This window comes from Panulirus ornatus, chromosome 18, assembly GCF_036320965.1.
Source record: "Panulirus ornatus isolate Po-2019 chromosome 18, ASM3632096v1, whole genome shotgun sequence".
In the NCBI taxonomy this organism is placed as follows: domain Eukaryota; kingdom Metazoa; phylum Arthropoda; class Malacostraca; order Decapoda; family Palinuridae; genus Panulirus; species Panulirus ornatus.
Window position 1 is genome coordinate 9,297,354 of NC_092241.1, and position 22,499 is coordinate 9,319,852.

Below are 22,499 nucleotides of genomic sequence, written 5' to 3' on the forward strand. Positions count from 1 at the left end.
TTCGTCAACTGACAACTTCAATGTAATCGTTTTGTAAATGTAATCACGTCATCCACAACGTACATAAACCAACCGAGAAGTGTCCCCTCCACGTCAAGTGACTCTGACACTTGACGTGGCGACCCAGCCTGCTCCCCCCCCCCCACCCACCCCCGTCAAGCAGCTGGTCGAGATGATGGACCAAACCACAGACCACAACTCCTCTTCCACCACAACACACTGAAAGTCAAGGTATAATGTCGATGTTATATATAATGTTATTGTTGACAGTTGAACACCACCACACGAGGGCAAGTCATGGTAGGAAGGAAGGAAGTACCGGGACTGGTTCAGTGCTAGTGGAGGTGTGTGTGTGTGTGTGTGGTGGCCACACTGTCGTCTCGCGCTGTCTGTCAGGTGGAGACGATCCATTCATGAATAATAATAGCATGCGTATCATTACGACAATAAAGAAGTTATACATATAATATACATTTTGTTCTGCTAATATCTCATGGGTTTGTACAACAGCTGCCTTGGCAGATGACGAGGAAATCAAATACTAGATATTGATGTATATATATATATATATATAACTTCTGTCATTATCTATCGCTTGTGTAATACCAATTACCTATCGCTCGTGTATATCAGTTATAATCAGTAGTCAATATTCTAATCTCCAGCCAAAACAACTGTGATGAGGATCAATGAAGACATTAATACATTAGATTCGATATCATCCTCATTTTGTTATTCTTATCCTTCAATTATATCAAAGGCCAGAAATTAATCTTAACTGATCAATACCAATTATAATGTAAGGTAAAAGGTGTGCGTTATACCCCTGAAAATATATCAAGCGTCTAAGACACTTGTTGTCCCCAACTATGAGAGATGTATAAAAAAATCGCAACGTGCCAGACTCATCATAACTGTGAAAATTATCCAAAATGTTTCATACTTAAATGTATTTATAATCTTGGAATGAATATACAATTCGGTCCAAAGTCACCAATGTTTATTTACTGTTGGGTCATAACAATACGTACAATTGACTCAATACTTCTTATATTTGTGTGATTTAACCCAACCCGTGGAAAGTGGCACAGGAAATGTATAGTGTAAATATGGTCCTGGAACTAAGCCACAATGATTGAATGATCTAGCGTCACACGTTATGTAAACGATTTACGTCATGCAAAGTTAGGATACGTCTCCATCATCCGGGTAACGTATTACTGTGGATGTAAACGCTGACACGTCTCCTAATGTTCTACACAGACTAGTCTCTGAAGTGACCGTTTTTACAACAGTGTACACATCATGTGGTCAGCATCAACAGGAAGGACAATCTACCATGACTACACTCTACAGCTCAGCCTCACTCAGACAATACCAACACCAAGGAGTCTGCTGATGCCCTGGATGAAGCCATATCTATAAGGTTCTTCTTGCGTGATGCGGTGATGGTCGATACACTGGCTTGTGTCCGGGTTATGTGGTCGTAATTGTTAACAAAATCCACCTGAAGTTGTCTCTGGATGATCGTCTTTAAGGTGTACCCGCAGGTAGACCCAGACTGAGGTCAACTCCACATATCGAGGTTTATACCTGACTTAATCCGTCGGTGTCGTCGTGCAGTGATGACCCAGACGTGTGGAGGTGTGGAAAATACTACGTATCTTACTTCCATTACGTACTGCAAGTTGGTTATACATGACATGAACCTCTTACGAAGGAATACAAATGCATTCAGACTGCAACAGACCAACCACTTCGGATGAAGAGTTCAATGATCTTAAAGAGAATGAATTTGACGTACAGTCGCACTTACATTGATTGGTGACTTAACAGATTTCATGGCCATGAGAAGACACGACTGGTCCGCTCCCAGAGGGAGATGGCCTGCTGTAGTACCTGACTACTCTACATGGCCCACACCCAACCCAGGTGTTCATCCTGCCCCCTGATGGCTGATCGATAAATGGGTACGTGGCTTAAACTGGTGTGTGTGTGTGTGTGTGTGTGTGTGTGTGTGTGTGTGTGTGTGTGTGTGTGTGTGGCCAGGAAAAAAGACATGCTACACACATACAAGGTTAAGACAACATTAGTATACAACTCTCTCCCCGTAACACATCAATAGTAATCACACACACACACACACACACACACACACACACACACACACACCATAACTGGCAGACAAAGAGGTCACCAACAACATGTCACCTCACTAACGATCATATCCACCACCAGCCGCTGGGGCACGTGATCCTGTGACCTGATCTGGGGGGGGGGGGTGATGACGTCATGATACTCCCATACCGGCCCCTCCACCACCACCCATGCCAACCTCGCCCACCACTGCCCACGTCACATCCACCACAGTAATAACACACCCAAGATTTTGTGTTGATTTTGAATCAGGCAAGAAAAAGCGATGAATTTACTGTGAAACTGTACTCGTGTGTGTGTGTGTGTGTGTGTGTGTGTGTGTGTGTGTGTGTGTGTGTGTGTTATGTAACGGCGAATGTAAGGGGGCGGGGAGGGAGGGAGGGCGTGTATGTGGGAAAGGGAAGGAGGTGGGGAGCGGGGGGGGGGGGGGGGGGGGGCGTGAGGGGCGTGGGCTGGTGCCTGGCGTGGTGGTGACGTCATCCCAGGGTGGCTGTAACCAGCGGGGGCCAGACAGTCAGCCAGGCTACCAGGGTAGGGCCCTACCAGGATGTGCCCTGCGCTGCTCCTGGCACCACCACCATCACCCCCCCCCCACCCACCCCCCTCCCTCAACACGTACGTGTCGCTTTAACTTCGGGATACACGATCATTTTCAGCGGTGTTCGCCACAGTCAGGGATGAACTGGACGTGGGGGTCAGATCAACACTGTGAGGTGGAGAGAAAGACACGACTTCAGTGGACGATGTTTGCTGGCCGAGGGCAGCGCTAACCGACCCCGACTGCCAATATGGAGCCCTTAACCATCTAAACACTCGCCCGTAGTTTAGCGTATCGCGCTGCTAAGTCCTGCTGGGCCCAGGAGCTAAACCATGACACACGTTTTGCCAGACCTTGATATCCAGCGTCCAGACAGACGTTATCAACTTTTACGGTCGCTGAGACGGCACGACCAACTGAAGCTCTTTCATGGAGGCCATCTCATCAACGATAAGTGCCCACCCATTCTGTCGTCCAACCCATAACGGTGGATGAACAGCTGGGTGGACTGTGGGCCGACTGCCGCAACCAGGATTCGAACCTATGCTATGCTCGGGCAGCACGACGGTACGACCCTTATGCACGACAGTACAACCCTTATGCACGACGGTACGACCCTTATGCACGACGGTACGGCCCTTGTGCACGACGGTACGACCCTTATGCACGACGGCACGACCCTTATGCACGACGGTACGACCCTTATTCATGATGGTGAGACCCCTGGGTATGATAGAATGACCTCTGAACCTGACCCCTAAGGGCTAGGTTATAGACCCGGCTATGATGCACAGAAAGGTCGTACCGTCGTGCTCAAGACTCGAGGCGCCTTGCTCGAGGGGTCGTGTCGTCGTGCTTAACACGACGACACGTTATGGGAATGTAACGTTACAAAACATTGCCACACAGCAGTGTAACATGCAACATGTCCGCGATGCCTCTCACAACAAAACCTTCAAGAAAAAGGTTTACCTGCATGAGAACGGGGCCAGTGACCTTGAAGACCTAGAATTACCGTTTGTTACCTCACTAACGTAAAGATCCAGACTGATAACCTCATGGGAGAACGCATCGTCAACACAATCTACTGGTGGGTCATGACGTCCGGTCACCCACACCCTGGCCTAAGGGGTAATCGAGTCGATATTACGAGCTGAGCCATCACGGAACAACCTAGATTTCATCTGAATTATCGTGGTGTCAGACCAGGTCACGGAGGAGAGATACGTGGAAGGTAGGTCATCTAAGAGTTCCGGCAACTCTGACGTGAACAACACAGCGGCGCCCTGGGTCTTAAACCCGCTGGAGTCCACCACGACCTCCGGCAGACCAGACCAGAGATGTCCGGGTTTCCTCCGCCAGTGTTGCAGAGGAAGGCGGTGTTCATGCTCACACGGGCCCCGCCGCCGCCACCACAGGCCGACGGTACGTTGGTTCTTAAAGGATCTGGTCTGTGTGTCACCGTTAATGCTGAGACATGTCTGCACGGTTCTGTTCTCACGTTAGCTGAGACGACACGGCCGTACGAATGCCTTTATCAAAACCATCTCATTCACGCCATAAATATCCTACTCTAAGCAGGAGCCTAACTCATCCACCAGCCCTACAGCGGGATGAACAGCTGTGTTACTGCAAAGTGACTGACGCGACCAGGATTCGAACCCAGCCAGGGTTTTCGACCCCCTGGCGGCCTGTGAGTGCGTCATGGTCAGCAACGTGAACCGCTATACCGTCTTCCCTCCGCGGATCACAAACCAAATTTAACTACCGCAAACAATCTTGATTCTGATTCCTTTGTTTGCTTCTCTGTACAGACCACTGCTTCCATACACCTTACCTGACCTGCTGCGTTGTGTTCACTTATAATCTATGTCTAGTTATCTATTCTCAATTTCATATTATTATTATCATTATCATTATTTATTCATTTATTTACTCATTATACTTTGTCGCTATCTCAGGCGTTAGCGAGGTAGCGCAAGGAAACAGACGAAAGAATGGCCCAACCCACCCACATACACATGTATATACATACACGCCCACACACGCACATATACATACCTATACATTTCAACGTATACATACATATGAATACACAGACATATACATCTATACACATGTACATATTCAAACTTACTGCTTTAATCCATTTCTTCTTCTTCTTCTTCTTCTTCTTCTTCTTCTTCTTCTTCTTCCTCCTCCTCCTCCTCCTCCTCTTCTTATTAATATTATTATTATCATTATTATTATTATCATTATTATTATCATTATCATTATTATTATTATTATCATTATTATTACTATTATTATCATCATCATTTTCTTAATGTAAAGTAGTTAGCATCTTTTCTGTGATAAGGTAAGGACGAAGATTTTCAATTATCTAAACATGGACGGAAAACTCCTGACCAAACACTGTCATACATGTAAGTCTTTAACAATATCATGATATCGTTTTATAACACTCTCCTTAACAACACTGCCAAATCATAACCTTTGTCACAACTTAAGAAAAGTACTTACCTCGTTGAGGATTAACTTAAGGAAAGTACTTACCTCGTTTAAGATTAACTTCAGGAAAATACTTACCTCGTGTAACTTAAGGAAAGTACTTACCTCGTTTAAGATTAACTTAAGGATAGTACTTACCTCGTTGAGGATTAACTTAAGGAAAGTACTTACCTCTTGAAGATTAACTTGCAGTTCCTTAGCGTCAGAGTGTCGCTGGGATACGGGAGATGATGTGTGACTGGCGTGGTCAGTGTGGTGGCGGGCAGCGACCACAACAGTGAAGGCGTCTGGTCGTCGCCTTGTATCATCACCTCCCTCCCTGATCACCTGCACAACAACCATCAACACAGACATCAACGGTAGGTCCAGGACATACGTACGTGATGCGTAATTATCGTGCATCTAAAACACTAATGATCACTGCAGTAGTACACACAGTCAGTTTGTAAACGAAGTGAAAGTTATCAATATAAGAGTCAGGGAAGAGTCAATCAAAGCATAAAATTACATCATGACTAATATTTCTAATGAGTTGCTCGACACAGGATAATATCCAGAGCCTGTGGGACACAGGGGAAGCTGATAAATTCGCTCCAGGCAACACTGTCTACAACGCATGTCATGTGACGTCATACATCATCTCGACCCTAAATACAACATACAAACACTGACATACGTTGCTAACGTATAACGAAATCACGAATTAATGATCAGATAATCCAAGATTTTCTGAACTAGTGTTACCTTCAGTAAACTAAACACACACTGAAGAAGAATATGAAATAAATGATTTAGATAAATACACAATGAGGAAGAACATCAAATAAATCATAGAGATAAATACTAAAAGTCTTTATGAAGAACAATCCTCTGTTCTCGCAAGTTCATCTGACGTGTTTGAGTCGTATCACGTATACTTCCACCGACACTCGTTGTAACTTGAGGACCAAGCAGCGTGTCACTTCTCAAACCACCGACATAAAAAGACCAGCGAGGCTCCCGGCCGCACCAGAAGGTCAGCCCAAGTAACAAGAACCAAACCTCTGCACACCAGTGACGCAGGGCGCCGCGCCTCAACACGCCAACCTCTTCCCTTCGAAAGGAACAAATTTTTTTTTCCCCTCCCTCAAACGCTGCCAGACGCAGAAGAACAAGAAATGACTAACTCACCACAATGTTATCTGACCGATCATCCATAGACGACACTGAGATGGTGTGGATGACACAGAAGTAGCCGCCGTGCACGACACAGAAGTAGCCGCCGTGCACGACACAGAAGTAGCCGCCGTGCACGACACAGAAGTAGCCGCCGTGCACGACACAACCAGCCGCTGTGCACGACACAGAACCAGCCGCTGTGCACGACACAGAACCAGCCGCCGTGCACGAACAGAAGTAGCCGCCGTGCACGAGACAGAAGTAGCCGCTGTGCACGACAGTGGAGTAGCCGCCGTGCACGACACAGGAGTAGCCGCCGTGCACGACACAACCAGCCGCTGTGCACGACACAGAAGTAGCCGCCGTGCACGAGACAGAAGTAGCCGCTGTGCACGACAGTGGAGTAGCCGCCGTGCACGACAGTGGAGCCACTGTAGCATCAGGACGAATAACAAGACAGATCGAGTAACACAGCCATTGGAAATCCCGCAACGACAGACAAAGGCTTCTTCAATACCTCCCCCCGTGCGTGCGTGCGTGCGTGGGTGCGTACCACTGCGTCTCTAACACTGGCCTTGAATACCAGCAGCTACCCATGAATGCTACGAGCCTGCTGACGTCAGCAAATCCTGACCTGTCCCACCGTATCATCCTTACGTAAAACATAAAAACAGACTCAGGTGGTTTTTTTGTTTACATATATGACAAGTTATAAGCATCAGGAAGAGTAATACGTCTGGTGATGCATCATCACATACAAAGTATCAATCACAGCAGACGAGCGATGGTGCCACTTAATCTCATCTACACACAGTAAACAAAGAAAATCCCATTATTATTATTTTTTTCATCTGCATTATTGGTGTGACACAATGAACCACGGAACGACGTCGTCAACCTGCAGTTAAGGATCACTAATCAGTTTCACGTTCATCATAACAACAACTTATGATCCCCCAAATAGTTACTTCAGCAACAATACCAGCGGTTGTAGAGGTGTATATTGTATAACGCAGGGTTGTATTCTGAACTCTCTCTCTCTCTCTCTCTCTCTCTCTCTCTCTCTCTCTCTCTCTCTCTCTCTCTCTCTCTCTCTCTCTCTCTCTCTAGTTACAGACATGGCACGAGCATAACATGCCCAAGTCATGGACTTCCCGGGACAAAGGAAAACAAGGTAAGAAAATGAAGGAAGGAATTGTTCGACTCCAAGACTCCTGCATTTACCTCACTCAACATACACACACAAAAAAAAAATCCATACCCTCATTAAGATGATTCGTCTACATATATAAAGACAATACATATTTTGAAAGTAACCTCCATCAGATTAAACAGCCATGGTGACATCACACACACTTGTCACAAACCCACCTTCACCGGAGCTATTCATATTCTCTAAAACTCCACACTTATCTCCTCCTAAACCATATATTCGCATCACCTTCTATAGAGCATCTCAATGAACCCTAGCATACGCTTTCTCCAGATCCATAAACGCCACATACAAGTGTTTCTTTTTCTAAAACACTTATCACAGGTTTAATCTCAACAGAAATGTTAGAATACAAAGCTTCTTGAGTGTGTGGCTGGGCCTCTAGAGCGGGTGGTGGTGTCTGTGATATGAGACGGCAGAGCCGCCGCTACCACCCACCAACCAGCGGTTCCGGCCGGCGAGCCTCCCTGGCCAACATAGAAGGTGTCTCATTACACAGAAGTGGGTACAGGTGTACCAGGCAGGTCACCGTCAGTGAAAGCCGATGCATGAGGAAATGTATACATGCACTGTATACGTTCCAGTATACATGCACTGTATACGTTCCAGTTACTGATAAATTGATTATACTTAATCTGATTTACTCACGAAATGTTAAAGATTATCATAAGAAATACGATCAAATACATATATATCCTGAATATATCATCATTATCATTATCATAATTATATATAACCTCAAGGCCCATTTTTGGGGGGCTCCTGCAGCTTCGAGGCTACGCTGCAATCAGTTGCAGGGAAATAATGGACTCCTGCGGAGTAAGAAGCTCCTTGAGAGATGTGTGCTACCTGACGATGCAACCTCAGCGAACACGGCTCCTCGCATTGTTGTGACGTTCCTAATTCATCAGCCAGTTCAGTGTATCAGCAGGAGGACAGACAGACGGGTTCTCAACTACACCTGCGCACGAACATCATGAGCCAAGACGAAGGTTCCAGTCAGAGAGAGAGAGAGAGAGAGAGAGAGAGAGAGAGAGAGAGAGAGAGAGAGAGAGAGAGAGAGAGAGAGAGCACTCCACACATCCCACAGCCACAGTGTTACGTTCCCAGTCCTTCAGTTACAGTCTACAATATCACATGGAACTCGAGAAATGACTTAACCGTCAACGTTATCAGCGCAGCGGGAGGCGCAGCTACGATTTATTTTCGTCTGCTCCAGATTCAGTGGCGTGTTTACCTACAGTCCCACGCCATGGTCTGGCTTATCTTGCTCAGCCCGAGGAGTGAATGAATGTATTATCATAACATACAGAGACGAACTTTACCCTCACAAAAAAAAATAATTAAATAAGTTATGGCGTTGTCACAATACATTTACAGTGAATTAATGCAAGTTAAACAATGTTAAACGATGAACTTCAGCACACTGGTACCATTATAAACTTTAAGACAAGAGAAGAGAATTATACCCACGTAATTCCTGCGTCTCGTAAATGTGACCACAGAAGAGCAGGAGGGGGGCGGGGGGGGGGGACTGGAAATCCTCCCCTCCTGTATCATAATTTTGTAAAAGTAATGTAGCGTCATACTCCAATGGCGCCTCAGTTTCTTGCATAATCTCGATGACAGCCACTTGATGTTAATACTGTGACTCAAGTCGACCTAAGTACGTGCTTGGATATCCTCTCAAAGGACTTCGTGTGACCTCGTGTGACCTTGGATCACAGGTTAGGTTCCTCACAACGTAGAAGCCTTGATCTTCACATCATGACGTCCGCCCACGTCTAGACTCCCACCACTCAACGTTGTTCCTTAATTCGCTGTGGGTCCACGCCCACACAATTAACGCTATACACGTGGTCAACCCAATTGGCTCAAATATTCCTGTGCAGCAGTTACATGCATCAGTGTAGCAGTCACTTACACGGAGACACCGAGATATCGCGAACGTTTGGCTCCTTCAGCAGCCTCAGCCATGGAATCTTCGCCTCCGCCTCACTCCTGTGCCATAAAACACAAAACTTCGGCAACCGGCCACCAACTCAAGAGCTCCACGTGATCCGGCATCTGTACATCTCTACCATGGGATTCCCTGCTTAGCCACGTCTCAAATCTCCCGCATCGGCGCTGCGCTGTAACTTGTCCTCGATTCTCCTAGATCAGCGCCACGGAACATGTTCCACATCATCTCAACGTACCCCAACCCACCTCATCTTCACGACCAATACTGCACCAATTGCAACCTTGCTCGTCCTTACCTACATTACCTTTGTCCCTACCAAATAAATCGCATGGTACCTGCGTTTCCTGACCTCTCTTTCAGCCTCTTACCACCACAAATATCAGACGCCATAACAACACCCACAACAGAAGAAGCAGGCATGTGAGGAGGATTCCTTCTCAAATGATCACTCATCATTTCTTGATGCTGACTCGCTAAACCCAGAAAGAAAGGTTGGGGTAAAAAATATAATACTTGAGGAAATTTCTCCTGATACTCTTGTCAGCGTGACTAAAACGCCTTTCTACAACTACTACCGACTTTCCGGGTAAGCTACATTGCACGCAGTTTCGGTAGACTTCAAACCTTTCGACTAGGCTACATTACACGCAGTTTTGGTCGTCTTCAAACCTAAGACGTAAGCAGGGAACAGATAGTAAGGAACCAAATATATTTCAAACACTGGAGGATACATAACTGACATCTACCCCGGAGTGATGGGAGGAGAAACAAAGTTACAAGAGCAGCTCTCATGGACGCCTCTCGTGGCGCAGTTGAGCTGGTAGTTATCTGATACCGGCCATGAGCGTCATGAGAATGGCGCAACAGACCACGTCGTAAACTTCATGTGCCTGGGCGCCCAGACCAGCAGGAAAAATTTTCAGCCGTCTTGAGATCGCTCTGTTGGTGCGTTGTGTGTGTGTGTGTGTGTGTGTGTGTGTGTGTGTGTGTGTGTGTGTAAGACAATACCACCAGCCCGATACTGCCAACATGTTGGCAGCTCACACACCAACATCGTGGTAGTCTACATGCCAATGTGGTGGCAACCTAAATGCCAACGCGGTGGCAGTCAGTACACCAACATGGGAACATAAGCCCCCAACGCCAAATAAAAACACGACTGCACATCACCCAATATTGTGGGCTTCAGCAGCCCCCACGCAGCCTAGGACTCAAGACCTATTGTCTCGAAAACATTACATCTAATCTGACTGACACTGTGGCTACAATTTGACGATATCCTGGTACCGTCTACAGAAAAATAACCACAATCTGAGCGACTCTTGCGTTATATGACAGGACCTAACGTATTCCTCATTGGTCCCATACTGTGTACTTACAACACCTGAATTTGACATATTCACATCCTTCTTGAGAGTGTCTTTGTATAGAATCCGGTGTACTGCCAATACTGTATGTCTGTACACGTATATTCATACCCTGTTATATTACTTTGTATGATACCATCACTGATGCTACCTCGCCACCCCCATCCCCTTTCCACTCTCCCATGGCTCACATGGGCTATCCTGCCATCCACTTTAGTTGATGTTCTGTACCAACTTTATGTTGTGTTTACCTTCACTATGCATGTGCACAACAACCTTACTATCACAAAAATGTTCTGGATGTTTATACCGTGACACATAATGACTTTGAATGTTAAAAATCATAAGCATGTGGCTCAACTGAGCGGTAACTAATTAAGTAGCTCAATTTCATGGTGACTAATGTGGCACAAACGAGCTCCCTTTTTGTAGACCTAACTCTTAAAGGTCGAGAGGTTATAAGACAAGGGAAAGACGGAAGGAGGAAAAGAATTCCAAAACTTAACTTCGAGGGGAAAAAAAGGGGAGGATGTGGAGGAGAGGTAACATAACGGTCTACCCCCGAGTGGCTGGTCTCCACACACAAACTGTCGGAGGCAGAACAGACGCGCGCCTTAGGACATGTTAAGAAAAATGAGAAAGGAAAAGGACCAGTTACTTCTAACACTCCAACTTTCATGGCAAAGAGTTATCTATATTAATCAAAAACTAACTGAGCAATTTAAAAACCAGATGAAATACGGTATAATCATATACAATACTAGAAATCAAGTGAGCTTATACAAACTATCACTATATATATATACAGTATAAGAGTCCTTAGAAGACTAAATCACTTGCAGAAATAAAAGCTGCTGCTCTCCTGTTGAAACAGTGTTAGCCAGTGTGACAAATGATCAATAAATTGTTTCAACTGTTGTGACAGCCTAGCATGTGTGACGACGTCGTAGCACGTACAACCGCTACCTAACCTGTGTGACATCATCCTAAGTATTCACTGTACTGCTCCCTAACCTGTGTAGCCACAGCATACCACGTTAATCGCTACCTAACCTGTGTAACCACAACCTAGCACGTACAATCTACCCTAACCTGTGTATCCATAACGAAGGCAATGGAACCGCTACTATGTAACCACAGTGAGTGTGTAACCGCATCCTAACCAGTGTAGCCAAAAGTTAGCCACTGTAACCGCTACCTAACCAGTGTGACCACAGCCTAGCCAGTGTAACCGGTACCTAACCTGTGTAAACGCAACCTAACCGGTATATATGTTGACAAACGTGTGTTTAGCGGTTTTCTTCCGCGTTTCACAGACGTTGCTAGACTCGTCCCACACAAAGTGTAAAACCCGCTTCCTTAGCAACTTAGTGCACACATTAACCTACGCCAGGAGGCAGGCGATGCACCAGCTAGGATGTACACACCACCACCTTAACAGCGAATAATATGAACACCGTAGCTTAGCCTGCACCCAAGCCATGCATCACGTGTAGTCCAGCCGCGTCCTTCGAGGATGTGTGTAAGCCGATTAACATGGGAGGGCTGGCGGGTCCTGTGCGCGCCATAAGGAGTGGAAGGTTGGCGCAGGGGATCAGGCGCCGCCTCCAACCGAGAGAGACGATGCTACGCTTGTACGCGGTGGTGGTGGTGGCGCTGCTGCTGGCGGCCTTGAGGAGCCGACGTTACTGCTTGAGGACGGTCGTCATGGCCACTAGAGGAACGCTAAAAGCTCTCGACAACCTGACACCTTTGTGAGGGACAGTGTCGCCTTACGCACCGTCGCCGTACACAATAAATGCAACCACCTGATGATGAATTGACCACGTTTATGTTGGGGATCAGCAGGTGAGCCCTGGACCCCGCGGGCCTCCCTCATAACGTCAACACCCACCCGTCTGCTTGGCGGTAAAAGGAACATTTGCTCAGTAATATCCGACATTAGCTCTTGAGGAGGCCAGCCGTGTGGCGGCCAGCCCGTAAAAATACCTCCGCCTTCATCCAGTATAACAAATAAATAATTACTGAGGTGGTTTGATAACGAAGGACCACCGTTTTTATAATGAGGGACACACCAGAGACAAACAGATTACAGTTGACTAAAACAGAGATTAAGCAAATTGAATTATATTGTGGTAGGTTGGAGAATCATGAAATTTAATTGGACTGCAAAGTTATAATGAGATGTCGGCGAGTTAGTATGAAGCTTGGCCCCAACCTGAATATAACATCACCACACAGATATCACATACGGAGGAAGTTATTACCAAATGGAATAAAATACAGGAACCAGGTAGAGTTATTTGTACAGGTAATCTACGTGAGCTATTAGTATCATTATCATTATCATTTATCATTATTATTATCGTTATTATTATTATTATCATTATTATTATCATTATTATTATAATTATTATTATTATTATTATTATTATTATTATTATTATTATTATTATTATCACTTTTATGATCATTATTAGCATTATCATTCGAACACTAGACTCACCTGTAACTCAGACTTCTCTCACAAACTGATCATGATTAAGTATCAAACATATTCTTTGCCATCTGATAATCTCAGAGAATCGCATGAACCATCGGGGCCACGAGAGGTAACCGTAGCTTACGCAAAAATCAACCACGCTTGATATGCCGAGCTACTGGCAGACAAATTTAATCATTATTGACAGTATAACTTCACTCCCGGAGAGTTTGGCAGCAACCTGTTGGGAGAATAGCTAGGAACCTGGCGTCACCATGGGGCAGTAATGTACACACGATATGGTTCCTACCGAAGGAGGGGTTCACCCACGAACTTGGTGGACCCAACAATCTTGGGGTGAAGCCTGGTAGGGTAGGGAAGTGGTGGGACGGGGTTAGAGGCAAGGCTGATGACGCACATGACTACCAATATGGGTTGGTTGAAGGTGACTTGCTTGGCGATGGCCCAGTTCTGAAAGCTGTTGAGGGTGAAACTTTTTTTTCTTATACTGTAGGCGAGAGTCACGGAAAAAAGTCGACATCAAGGCCGAGCCTTGAACGAAAGACAGGGAGATTAATAGGTTTATGGAAGGGATAAAGAAACAAGGGGAAGAGGGGGGGGGGTTACGAATTTTGGAGGCAGTGATAAACCTGTTTTAAATTTTCAAAATTGCCAAGTCATGGTCACTGAGAAAGACGTGATAAGGTAGAGAGTTCCAAAGCTTCGACGTGTAGGGAAAGAAACATTTATCAAAACGGCCCACCCTTGAGATGCCGACGGTTACACAGTGACCATGTAACGCTAGTGGTGGGGCCACACAAGCAGCCAACTCTTGTGAGCAAAAACCAAAGTAATACCTATAGAAGAGGGAAAGTGAACCAACATAGCGACGTAGGGCGAGCAGGTCAAGCTTTGAAGTTTGCCTGGGGCAGTATATAAATAGGACCGCTTTCGACTGAACTCCGTCAAGTGAGGATACAGAGACAGAACCACCCTTAATGTGCGAGCAGTACTCCAAAAAAGGACGGATCAATCCTTTATATAAACGAAGCAACTGTTTGGAAGAAAAGAAATTTCGATATCTAAATAGGAATCCCAGTTTCTTAGAGGCAGACTTAGCTATTTCCGCAATGTTGAGTCTCGAAATTAGATTGGATGGTACAATACTAACAAGTATGTTTATTGAGGCAAGAGGTGGAAATACAAAACCGTCAAGGGAAAGAGGAAAGTTGTAAAGAGTTTCCGATAGAGAGATAGGCAAAACTGGATCTTAGAGGCATTGAACTTAACCAGATTTCGTCTACCCAACTGACATCGTGTCAAAGTCTGAGTTTATTGAAGACGTTGTGTCGAGACGAGATGGAGATCGAGTGAGAGAAGAAGGAGCAGAACTGAAGGATGTGGAGGAAGGCAGTGTTGAGTCGTCAGTGTATGAGAGCATTTGGTTATTTGTGGAAGAAAGGAAATCGTTGATGAAAAGGATAAAAAATGGAGGAGACAAGACAGAACCTTGAGGGACACCGATGTTGAAGGAGAAAGGAAGAGAGGCTGATATATCAACATCCATGCAACTAGATCGGCCAGAGAGGAAGCTAGATATGAAGGAGCACAGTCAGGGAGGGAGGCCATGAGTGAGGAGCTTACAGATGAGACCCCGATGCCACACCCCGTCTAAACTTACCAATGTATAACAAGATAATACATAAGATTCCCCAGAATCTTTCAGCGATGATGACCAGACATACCTAAGAGAGTGGATCTCGCCTTACGCAAGCCATACTAGAGATCAAAAGAGAAGACAAGACACCCCACCACCAAAAAAAAAAAAAAAAAAAAAATTACTAGGAGGAGCATAGGATTAGTAAGAGGACCATCAGGGGGTGAAGGAATGTTAGAGTCATCCAAGGTGGAGTTAGAGGAGAAACGGGAACCAAAGGGAGTTGCTGTATCTACGGGAGAGACAGCTATGGTACCGTCAGAACGGAAAAGTGAAGGAAAGGTAGAGCGACAGACGTTGTTAGAGATGACCTGAGCTAAAGACCAGACAGACCTATCAGTGGATGACGAGGAGAAGTCTGGAGGGTGATGTTGTCGTGGAGAGCTGCTGTCAACACTTGATACCCATGGTCAAGTCGTCGACGTATTTCCACGTGTGTGTGTGTGTGTGTGTGTGTGTGTTGGGGAGGGAGGGGGGAGGGGGTGTTCGTTGGAATGAGGGGCACTGTAGCTGTATGAGGCCAGGGACGCGCGAGGGATCCTGCGCAGGATATCCTGTGGGAGATACTGTACTTTATGCTAAAGGCTCCAGCCGCGGACACTCCTCCTCCTCAAGGTCAGGATTTCATATTCAAAAAGACTGTAAACAAGAGACACGAGGATGAGCGTCTGGTGAGTCTGAGGAAGAGGTGCTTGTCTAGCATAGTGGATTAGTGTTGATGTGATGAAGTAAAACCAGTAATTGTGACACGGAGTTTGTAAGATGGCTCTGAGCATCACTTCTGTACTCCTGAGGTCAGGATGCTCACAATTCCCTGGGCTGAGTATGAGAAAGTTTGTGTTTCACGTTAAGCTGCAGAAGGAAAGCACAGGACAACATCGACAAAAACTGAACAGCTGACTCTGTGTTCTGTGATACAGAGAGAGAGAGAGAGAGAGAGAGAGAGAGAGAGAGAGAGAGAGAGAGAGAGAGAGAGAGAGAGAGAGAGAGAGAGAGAGAGAGAGAGAGAGAGAGGAGGTTCCACTTAACATGACAGGAGATATGGCCGATGATTAGCAGACGTCTGTCTGTTCTACATCCACAAACTTAGTGGCGGACAGAGGGAAGATGTGCGCCGAGTAAGGAACGGGGAGATAGATAAATAAATAAAGAGAGAGAGAGAGAGAGAGAGAGAGAGAGAGAGAGAGAGAGAGAGAGAGAGAGAGAGAGAGAGAGAGAGAGAGAGAGAGAGAGAGAGAGAGAGAGAGAGAGAGAGAGTACGCATTTACAAGAAGCACAATGAATCAAAACGTCACATGGGAGGAGAGTGTAGTATTACACAGGACTGGAGTGTGTAGCAGGCAAACAATGGATCAACTAAGTGTGCCTCGGCTTGGGCAGAGGGTCAGCAGGGGTGTGTGGCTGGGGTCTCGGCAGGGTGGTAAGGGTCAAATAATGAATTACCAAAGTGAGGCTCAGGTCAGGCTGGGGACTGCCAAGATGAGGCTGGATCCGGGAATACAACACTGGCGACGAAAGAGTAAAGTAGTTTCCATATATGAAGGTAGGGAAGCAAGATGCCATAGTTCAGTAACGCTACAACTTACGCACAAAATCTGTGCAGAGAAAAACCTTGAGTGAGGTGCACCTCTGTCATGTGTGACAATGCTGCTACAGAGGGAGAGACCCGTACTTATGCCGGGTAGCCACAAGAGCACTGCTGGCTGACACACATGTGTCTCTTGTTTAGGAAACATCAGACTGAGGTATTGTTGTATAGAGACCCACCAGGCCTTGACCCTGGCACGGGTCCTTGTCTCTAAATGGCTCGTCTCCCACCCACCTTGACCCATGAATACCAGACGATGAATATGACAAGATGTTTTACATGCGGCAAACATTGCCCGCCTGCACGTGGCATGCAAGGCAACTACGACGAATTACGACTGAGGCTTGGCCGCTCATGACGCCACCAAAGAGGAGGCTTGTGAAGGTTAGCCTTCCATGAAGTTATTGGGATGTAAAGTCAAATCTCCGAGACCTGTATCTATATTAGAGAAACTATATGTGTAACCTAACCTCCATCACATGTATGGAAGATGGAGAGTGAAGAAAAAAAAAATACAGGAAGGTGGTCTCTGGCATTAGGCCAAGCCATTACGGTGTGTGGGAAAGCAAGATAAAAGACCTGATGGTCTGTGTCGAGGCTGACTTCCTCGTTTTTACGGATGGAGACCTGATAGTGGAGCAGAAGGTTCTTCCCGACTATGGTATTTATATAACTGGAGAGAAGATAGTAAAGGAGAACGATCCATCCGACCCACCACGACACATGGACAGAGGATAGTAAAGGAGTGGGCGCCTACCCACCCACCACTGTACATGGAGACAGGATACTAAAGCGGGCGGCACCTCCCCACCCACCACTCCATCCGGCACATCAGCCAGGACGAAATGAATATGAGAGAGAATCATGCAGTGTAGAGACAATACACTAACATTCTAAACTCAGGCGCCGCATAGAAGACTGAATCTGCCAGCAACTCTTAAATCTAATCGAGTGCTTTAGAAACCTGAGTGGGCCGTGGAGGCGAAGAAAGAGATGCGTCTGCATAAGTGATCACCATTAGCTAAATCACACATAACCCGGCAGGCAGGCAGGCTACTCTGCGTAGCCTTAATCACTATGAGGCAGTTTGGCAACACTGGAGGTCGGCCGTTTTGACATCTGTTTCTTTCCTTGCACAACGAAGTCATGGAACTCTCTTAACCCACAGTGACCTGCACCTTCTGAAAATGCACGTTTTCCACTTACTTCAAACTTCATCAAGTCATTTGCGTCCTTACTTCGTTCTCTTCCTCACAACAAACCTCTTGGTATTTCGGTGAAGCGCTGGCCGGCCCTGATGTGGGCTTCAGTCCTTGACTGGAGCCTCGAAAATCAGAAGAAAACGTTGGTTACGAGAACACACCGCCCACAGCAATAACGTCAGTGCTCTCAGCAATGACGTGCGCATCCACATGATGCAAGCAAGACATACACCGTCATGCACACAGCCTCATACGCGCCATACATCTACAGAGAAGAGTTATGATAATAATAATGATAATAATAATAATAATAATAATAATAATGATAATGATAATAATAATGATAATAATAATAATAATAATAATAATAATAATAATAATAATAATAATAATAATATTATTATTAATAATAATAATAATAATAATAATAATAATAATAATAATAATAATAATAATAATAATAATAATCACGATAATAATAATAATAATAATAATAATAATAATAATAATAATAATAATAATAATAATAATATAGTCATCAGGTATAGAAGTAGCAGTGGTCAGCGATGACCAGTGACTATGAGCCCATAGCGTCCAGCGTTGGAGTGCCGGACTGCTAGCACTACCGTCTCTCAGCCAACCCAGCTGCAGAATGAATAAGGATGATAAGCTAGGTGCTGCCTGTGGGGCATTACTTCACGAGATGGGAGGATGCTCGCGACATCAGTACTCACTGGCCTACCAGGAGGACACACACTGAACAACGGTCATGGTGGTACCACGGCCAGCAGGACGAGCGAACAAGCAAGCAAGCAGGCAAACAAGCAGAAAAGAGGGGAGAGTGGGGGGAGGGGGGGCGGAGTAATACTTGTTACACCCCCTCCCTCCCTCCCTCCCTCCTCCCACGGCCGTGATAACACCTGCACCAAAATAACGTCTGACGCAATCAAGGCCCAGCATGAGCGAGCGTGTGGATCCACCCACACCACACTGCCTGCCTACTCTAGTTTACCACGCTCACTCTGTGTGTGTGTGTGTGTGTGTGTGTGTGTTACAGGAGGGAGTCGTACACACGCGTCAAGGCCAAACTCTCTTAATCTTTAGTTATTTAAAAACATGACGATTTTCACACATTATCATATCTTCTACTCCATCATCATATGTTGTCCCACTCGTCAGTTGTTCTGTTATTATTTCTTTCGACATTTTCTTCCTCTCCTTCTGCCCAGCTTCCCGCTGTGTCTTGTGGTTCGCTGAATCTGTCTACATCAGAGAACTTCCTCTTCATCGTCCTGGTCAAGTCCGCTGGGAACGAACACTCAAGTCCCACCCTCGTGTTGGCTCATCTTACGATGAGAGCAAGTCTGGTTTTCCCTCCTTGTAGGATACTTACTTACTTATTTACTTACATACTTACTTTACTTACTTACTTTACTTTACCATACTTACTTACTTTATTTACTTTACTTGCTGACTGGTACACATTTTGAGGAGGTTTTCCTGGAGATTATGTCTCGCTAACATGGGTGACCATAGTGCTACATACTATAATCTGGACTCATCACATGTCATGATTATCTTTCTGTACATCTTGACCGAGTGATCAAAGGTCATTTTGATATAATTTACCGACTTTCCAGGACTGCTAACGTGCTGGTCTGGTGACGTACGAGGTTCTATGTCGTCCCTAAGTCATCCCCCGCAAGGGGACAGAGCCAGCAATTTGCCAACGACGGGATGGCAATCCCACATCACTGTGTCCCTCATCTTCACTATCCTACGATGGGTCAGGCTGAAAATCTGTTCCTTACGTCAGAGGTCAGTGCTGGCGATTGTCTACGTTTACGACTGGTTGTCGTCATCTTGGACATCCGTTTACTTTCGTCCAGTAAAACTGGCACATCATCCATAAACACACTCGGGGCAACACAAGGTCTTGTTGGCCGGCCAATTAAACAGGTCAGGAGGAGGAGCAGCACTTCCCTCCTCCTTCCCCCAAGCCTTGCAGTACCGCTGGTCAGACAGAGCCAGGCTGCCCTGGCATCACGTGTCGGTTACTCACGTAATTCTACCTGCAAACTTACGTCTTTCATCTCTCCAATCCTTTGTAGTCAGAGCCAGTGTTACGTGCTGCGTTCTCACAGCCTGTAAACAACAGATGCATCCATCCGCCTCTCTCTCTCTCTCTCTCTCTCTCTCTCTCTCTCTCTCTCTCTCTCTCTCTCTCTCTCTCTCTCTCTCTCTCTCTCTCTCTCTCTCTCTCTCTCCAGCTCAGTAGGCTACTTCCACGGCCGCAGGTGTCCACATGGCTCAACGACATACACGAAACCTCTCTGAATCCCCCCCCCCCCCCCCAAAGTCCTTGACCTGACAGATCACCACACACACACACACACACACACACACACACACACACACAGGCGACAACTCGAGCAGTGATTGCCCCGTCCCCACCGGATGGAAGATGCCCGCTGATTGGTGGAGATTGAGTGTGTCCCGTCTCTGGCGGCTGCAAGGCTGCTCGCTGATTGGTTAGAGTGATGGGTGTGGACAGACGGAGGGGAGGGGGGGCGTGGGGCAGGGGGTGCCACTGACAACAAACACTGGCGAACGTGGCCATAGTGTTGGCAGTGCTGCCGCCTGGCTGAGGGGGCGGTGGTGGTGCTGCCACCTGCCAGGTGGGGGGGGGGGGGGGGGGGGGGTGTTGTTACGTGCAACCCCCCCCCCCCCCCCCCGCCCCCCCAGCAGGGTCGAGGGTGGAGCTGCTTCCCCATGATGCAGGCCAGCTGGTTGTGCTGAACCACAGAGCATCAGTGCCCCCGAGTGCGACGGTACGACCTTTGACCACGACCAACGGTACGACCCTTGAGCACGACGGTACGACTCTTGAGACGATGGTACGACCCTTGGGCACGACGGTACGACCCTCGGGTATGACGGTTTGTTCTTTTATCTGACTCTAAAAGGGTAAGTTAAAAGGCCGGGCTACCATGCTCATGGCTCGTACCGCCGTGATCATGGCTCGTACCGCCGTGGTCATGGCTCGTACCGCCGTGGTCATGGCTCGTACCGCCGTGGTCAAGAGTCGCACCACGGTGTTCAGTAAGTCTGATAATGTTCACGTGCGCAGGTGCGGCGTCAGGTGAAGCCTTGGGTCGCTCAGCAAGCCCATCACGGAGCCGATAATTCCTGCCGCTTGCTTTTGACATGCTAATGAACTCGAGACATCTGGTTTACAGCAGCTGCCGCCAGAATACTGATGCCCTGCGCGCTGTGGCCGACGCAGAGGACCTCCTGCCTCAATGGCCATTAATGTTACGTGTGGATGAGGGAGGGGGACCTGCCTACTGCCTGACGCTGGCAAGATTGTTTTACATGAGGTCTCTTGATGGCGTGCACTCGTCATGGAGAGAGCCTAATGGTCCATGGTGATCGGTACAACCACCACCACCCGGTGACTGAAGCTGTTTACAGTGCACTACAGTCCCTCTGCTGCCTCAGGACACGCACCGTCCACACTGAGAGACCTTGAGTGAGCGAGTACTTACCAACTTATCTTCTGGCTTGAGTACATACGTCTGTTGTCAGTCCAGACGACACAATCTGTTTATCTAAATAAGCAAGTGATGCTTTTCGCTTCTTGGCTGTTACCCTGATGCCTTCTGCTGCCCTGGGATCCACAATAAGACCTTCTGCTGCCCTGGGATTCACAATAAGACCTTCTGCTGCCCTGGAGATCCACAATAAGACCTTCTGCTGCCCTGGGATTTACAATAAGACCTTCTGCTGTCCTGGGATCCACAATTACACCTGCTATCTCAACTCCACCTGGAAAATCATCTCCAGATGTTCTCAAGAAGGAGGCGGTGACATGTGCCTGGTTACCCACACAGAGCCTTCTGTGACCCCCTTCATGTCCTCTTGCATCTGCTGTTGGCTTAATAACCATCTCCTCACAATTCTCTGTTCTCCAGGTGATCCAACGGAGTGATGTCTTCTGCTGCCAGAGTGACAGATGAATGTCTTTCTCTTCTCTGAGGAAACAGACGATGTCTTTTACCGTTCTGATCATCATCTTTGTTTCTGTTGCTCTGAGTGATCACTCATGGCACCCTCTGCCTCTCTGCGTAAGAACCAGTCACCACTTGGTGGTGAAGCACGCCCTCACCATTTTCTATAGTTAGTCTCTGAGTGTCGCCCACGACGTTTTCTTAGAATATTCCTAAAAAGTTTACTTTCTGTAGAGGACGTGGGCTAACGTGTTACCACGGCATCAGACCACCACAGCAGTTGTCAGAGGCCGCAGATGCAAGCATAAACACAGCTGTACACCTGCTGAGATGGAGGGGGAGGGGGGGGATACTGATGGTGACCCAGGCGTCACCAGCTGGGTGGCTGTTACCTACGTGTGGCGGCGAGGTGGGAGGGAGGGCCAAGTGTGCAGCAGCAGCAGCAGCAGCAGCCGTGTGATGATAGCTTTCGCCTTCGGTTCAGATGAAGATGTGTTTACATAGAGGCCAGAGACTCAGGGGCAGATCACACTCCTGGCTGATGCTGGCGAACCCCACCGTGACTCTACACTACACCATGCCACCTTGACTCT

At 46.9% G+C, this 22,499-nt stretch overlaps 1 protein-coding gene across 10 annotated transcripts in view; it reads right to left on the reverse strand.

Moving 5' to 3' along the window:
- The window catches only part of LOC139754988 (uncharacterized), a 346,758-nt gene that overhangs the window by 201,762 nt on the left and 122,497 nt on the right, over nt 1-22,499 (reverse strand). For 9 of the 10 annotated variants that reach the window (XM_071672870.1, XM_071672864.1, XM_071672869.1 and 6 more), the window contains one exon: nt 5,378-5,533. The gene's annotated coding sequence lies outside the window, so the exon portion shown is untranslated. Of the gene's footprint in view, nt 1-5,377; nt 5,534-6,376; nt 7,393-22,499 lie in introns of those variants that run through there. The other variant, XM_071672866.1, reaches the window with a different exon arrangement.